Source organism: Nicotiana attenuata, unplaced genomic scaffold (assembly GCF_001879085.1).
Source record: "Nicotiana attenuata strain UT unplaced genomic scaffold, NIATTr2, whole genome shotgun sequence".
Taxonomy (NCBI): Eukaryota; Viridiplantae; Streptophyta; class Magnoliopsida; order Solanales; family Solanaceae; genus Nicotiana; species Nicotiana attenuata.
In genome coordinates, this window is record NW_017672235.1 from 126952 (window position 1) to 133115 (window position 6164).

Here is a 6164-nt window from a genome sequence, read left to right on the forward strand (position 1 = left end):
ACGCACTGAGGAAAACTCTCGACCTCAACTGCCGAACCTGCCGGTCTCGAATAGCCCCCGGCTCCTCCTCGTAAGACAAGTCCTTGTCCAACTGGACAGTGCTGAAGTCTAACACGTGGGTTGGATCGCCGTGATACCTCCGAAGCAAGGACACATGGAACACTGGATGCACGGCTGACAAGCTGGGCGGCAAGGCAAGTTTGTAAGCCACCTCTCCTACACGATCGAGAATCTCAAATGGGCCAATGAACCTAGGGCTAAGCTTGCCCTTCTTCCCAAATCTCATCACGCCCTTCATAGGCGACACTCGGAGCAATACCCGCTCACCAACCATGAAAGCTACATCTCGAACCTTACGATCCGCGTAACTCTTTTGCCGCGACTGAGCCGAACGAAGCCTGTCCTGAATGATCTTGACCTTATCCAAGGCCTCCTGAACTAAATCTGTACCCAATAATCGAGCCTCTCCCGGCTCAAACCATCCGACTGGAGTCCGACATCGCCTACCATATAACGCCTCATATGGAGCCATCTGAATGCTGGACTGGTAGCTGTTGTTGTAGGCGAACTCTGCTAAAGGTAAGAACTGGTCCCACGAGCCTCCGAAATCAATGACACAGGCTCGGAGCATATCCTCCAATATCTGAATAGTTCTCTCGGACTGGCCGTCGGTCTGAGGATGGAACGCTGTGCTCAACTGAACCTGGGTGCCCAACTCCTGCTGAACTGCCCTCCAGAAGCGCGAGGTAAACTGCGTACCTCGATCCGAAATAATAGATACCGTCACCCCATGAAGGCAAACAATCTCTCGGATGTAGATCTCAGCTAACCTCTCCGATGAATAGGTGGCTGCAACAGGAATAAAATGCGCTGACTTGGTCAGCCTATCAACAATGACCCAAATATCACTTGTGGTAGGCGTACCACCCGCTCCCATTTCATTATCACTTGTGGTAGGCGTACCACCCACTCCCATTTCAATATCACTTGTGGTAGGCATACCACCCCCTCCCATTTTAATATCACTTGTGGTAGGCGTACCACCCGCTCCCATTTAAATATCACTTGTGGTAGGCGTACACCCGCTCCCATTTTAATATCACTCGTGGTAGGCGTACCACCCGCTCCCTTTACTTTCAACACAATACACAATACAATCCCGGCAAGGAAACAATCAAATTAATACTCTTCCCGGCAAGGGAACAATAACAACAAGTCAAACATCCCGACAAGGGAGAGTCAGCTATAACCAATCCTATTCAACTTCATCTTGGCACAACTAATACCAATATTCAGTCACAACTTTTATAGGATCAAACAAGGGTACACAATTATCAAATTAAGACTCACGGTCATGCTCGACACCGATGCTTGGATACTCGTCACCATGCCCATACGTCGTACTCAACACAAAACAAGTAGCAATTATGACTCAACTCCTAATCCCTCAAGCTAGGGTTAAACCAAACACTTACCTCGATGCTTTGAACTCAACTCAAGCCTCAACTATAGCTTTACCCCGTGATTCCACCTCCGATCCGCTCGAATCTAGTCACAAGTCACTTAAGTACTTTAACAAACACTAAATGAATCAATTTGAATGCATAAAAATGAATTTCTCAAAGTTTTGCCCAAAAATTCCAAAATCGCCCCCGGACCCACGTGGTCAAAACCCGAGGTTCGAACCAAAACCCGGTTACCCATTCCCCCAAGAACCCAAATATGTGATTTGTTTTGAAATCGGACCTCAAATTGAGGTCCAAATCCTCAATTTTTAGAAAAACCTAGGTTTTACCCAAAACCCCCAATTTCACCCATGAAAATCATTGATTTTAAGTGGAAAACATGTTAAATGATGTTAATGATTGAAAGAATTGAGTAAAAAACGACTTACAAATGATTTGGAATGAAACTTATTCTTGAAAAATCGCCTAAGGAGTTTGGGTTTTAAAAGAATGGTGAAAAATGGTTCAAATTCGACTAAGTATAAAATTTGCTGGACCTCAGATATGGGAATTGCGAACTGGGGTTCGCAATTGCGAACCCCGACCATTTGTGGGAATTGATGCGAACCCTTCCCATTTGCCAGTTCTCGCATTTGCGAAGGGAAAAGTCGCATTTGCGACCACCCTGCTTTCGCATTTGCGAACACTAAGATCGCATTTGCGATCAGTGGCCAAAATCCCATAATTCGCAATTGCGAGCTCGCAATTGCGAGATGATCTTTGCAAATGCGAAGACCACAGGGCTGAGCATACCAGATTTTACAAAGTTCAAAAATGCAATCCGATACCTATCCAAAACTCACCGGAGCCCTCGAGGCTCCAAACCAAATATGCACACAACCTCAAAAACATCCTACGGACTTATCCGTGCGATCAAATCGTGAAAATAACATCATATACATCGAATTAAGCCTCAAATTTCATGATTCCTTCCAAATTTTCATAAAATATTAAATTTCTATTTCAAGTCCGAAACACGTCAAACGACGTCTGTTTTCAACCAAACTTTACAGAAAGCGCTTAAACCATATATAAGACTTGTACCGGGCGCCGGAACCAAAATACGGGCCCGATACCATAGTCTTTTAATAAAATTTCATTTCCAACTTCCTTAATTATTTCCAGAAAACAATTTCACACAAAAATTCATTTCTCGGGCTTGGGACCTCGGAATTCGATTCCGGGCATACGCCCAAGTCCCATATTTTCCTACGGACCCTCCGGGACCGTCAAATCACGGGTCCGGGTCCGTTTACCCAAAATATTGACCGATGTCAAATTTATTCATTTTAATATCAAAATTTAGCATTTTTCTCATAGAATTCATATTTAAGCTTTCCGGTTACACGCCCGGACTGCGCACGCAAATCGAGGCAACCATAAACAAGGTTTTCAAGGCCTCGGAAGCACAAAATGGGTAAGAAAATAGGTGATGACCCTTTGGGTCGTCACATTCTCCACCTCTAAAACAACCGTTTGTCCTCGAACGGACAAAAGAAAGAAGTACCTGAGTCGGGAAAAAGATGAGGATAGCGACTCCGCATATCAGACTCGGACTCCCAGATCGATGCCTCAGGAGGGTGACCTCTCCACTGAACACGAACAGAAGGAAAACTCTTGGATCTCAACTGACGAACCTGTCGGTCCAAAATAGCTACCGGCTCCTCCTCGTAAGACAAGTCCTTGTCCAACTGGACAGTGCTGAAGTCTAACACGTGGGTTGGATCGCCGTGATACCTCCGAAGCATGGATACATGAAAAACTGGATGCACGGCTGATAAGCTAGGCGGCAATGCAAGTCTATAAGCCACCTCTCCCACTTGATCAAGAATCTCAAACGGACCAATGAACCTAGGGCTAAGCTTGCCCTTCTTCCCAAATCTCATCACGCCCTTCATAGGCGACACTCGGAGCAATACCCACTCACCAACCATAAATGCCACATCTCGAACCTTGCGGTCTGCATAACTCTTTTGCCTAGACTGAGCTGAACGAAGCCTATCCTGAATGATCCTAACCTTGTTCAAGTCCTCCTGAACCAAATCTGTACCCAATAACCGAGCCTCTCCCGGATCAAACCATCCGACCGGAGACCGACACCGCCTACCATATAAAGCCTCATAAGGAGCCAACTGGATGCTTGACTGGTAGCTGTTGTTGTAGGCAAACTCCGCTAAAGGCAAAAACTGATCCCACGAACCTCCAAAGTCAATAACACAAGCTCGGAGCATATCCTCCAAAATCTGAATAGTCCGCTCGGACTGACCGTCCGTCTGGGGATGAAATGATGTGCTCAACTCAACCCGTGTGCCCAACTCTCGCTGAACTGCTCTCCAGAAGCGCAAGGTAAACTACGTACCCCGGTCCAAAATGATAGATGCCGGCACACCATGAAGGCGAATAATCTCCCGGATATAAATCTCAGCTAATCTCTCGGATGAATAGGAGACTGCCACAGGAATGAAATGCGCTGACTTGGTCAGCCTATCAACAATGACCCAAACTGCGTCGAACTTCTTCCGAGTCAACGGAAGTCCAGTAACAAAATCTATAGTAATCCGCTCCCACTTCCACTCGGGAAGCTCAATCCTCTGAAATAAACCACTAGGCCTCTGATGCTCGTACTTAACCTGCTGACAATTCAAACAACGAGCTACATATGCTACGATATCCTTCTTCATTCTACGCCACCAGTAATGCTGCCGCAAATACTGATACATCTTCGCGACGCCCAGATGAATAGAGTACCGGGAGCTATGGGCCTCCTCCAAAATCAACTCTCGGAGCCCATCCACATTAGGCACACATACTCGACCATGCAATCTCAAAACACCATCTCCATCTAAGGTAACATTCCTGGCACCTCCGCGCTGCACCGTGTCTCTAAGGACACACAAATGGGGATCATCATACTGCCGACCACGGATACGCTCCATTAATGAAGAGCGAGTGACTGTGCAAGCTAACACACGACTGGGCTCAGAAACATCCAGTCTCATGAACTGATTGGCTAAAGCCTGAACATCCAAAGCAAGCGGTCTCTCACCGACCGGAATATAAGCAAGACTGCCCATACTGGCTGACTTCCTACTCAATGCATCGGCCACCACATTGGCCTTTCCCGGATGATATAGAATGGTGATGTCATAATCCTTCAACAACTCCAACCACCTCCTCTGCCTCAAATTCAATTCCTTTTGCTTGAACAAGTACTGAAGACTTTTGTGATCCGTGAACACCTCACATGCCACGCCATACAGATAATGCCTCCAAATCTTCAATGCGTGAACTATGGCTACCAACTCCAAATCATGAACTGGATAGTTCTTCTCATGAATCTTCAACTTCCTCGAAGCATAGGCAATGACCTTGCCATCCTGCATCAACACTGCTCCAAGCCCAACACGGGAAGTATCACAATAGACTGTATAGGGCCCTGAACCTGTGGGCAAAACCAACACTGGTGCCGTAGTCAGAGCTGTCTTGAGCTTCTGAAAGCTCGCCTCACACTCATCCGACCATCTGAATTGGGCACCCTTCTAAGTCAATCTGGTCATCGGGGATGCAATAGATGAAAATCCCTCCACGAACCGTCGATAGTAGCCTGCCAACCCCAAGTAACTCCGAATCTCTGTAGCTGATGCTGGTCTAAGCCAGTTCTTGACTGCCTCAATCTTCTTTGGGTCCACCTGAATACCCTCTGCTGATACAACATGGCCCAGAAATGCAACTGAACCCAACCAGAATTTACACTTCGAGAACTTAGCATATAACTGCCTATCCCTCAGAGTCTGAAGAACCACTCTAAGGTGCTGCTCGTGCTCCTCCTGGCTGCGGGAGTATATCAATATATCATCAATGAACACTATCACGAATGAATCCAAATAAGGCTTGAACACTCGGTTCATCAAGTCCATGAAAGTTGCTTGGGCATTCGTCAACCGGAATGACATAACCAAGAACTCATAATGCCCATACCGAGTGCGAAAAGCTGTCTTAGGGACATCGAATGCCCTAATCCTCAACTGATGGTAACCAGATCGCAAGTCAATCGTGGAAAATACCCTGGCACCCTAAAGCTGGTCGAACAAATCATCAATCCTCGACAGTGGATACTTATTCTTGATTGTTACCTTGTTCAATTGCCGGTAATCAATACACATTCTCATTGACCCATCCTTCTTCTTGACAAATAACACCGGCGCACCCCAAGGTGAGACACTGGGTCTAATGAAACCCTTCTCAAGCAAATCCTGCAACTGTTCCTTTAACTCTTTCAACTCCGGTGGGGCCATACGATATGGGGGAATAGAAATGGGCTGAGTGCCCGGTACCAGATCAATGCAGAAATCAATATCCCTGTCGGGTGGCATACCTGGCAGGTCTGAAGGAAAAACATCAGGGAACTCACAAACAACGGGCACAGAATCAATAGAGGGAACCTCAGCACTGGAATCCCGAACATAGGCTAAATAGGCCAAACACCCCTTCTCGACCATACGCCGAGCCTTCACATACGAGATAACACTGCGGGTAGAATGACCTGGAGTCCCTCTCCACTCTAAACGAGGCATACCCGGTAAAGCTAAGGTCACAGTCTTGGCATGGCAGTCCAAGATAGCGTGATAGGGTGATAACCAGTCCATCCTCAATAATAAT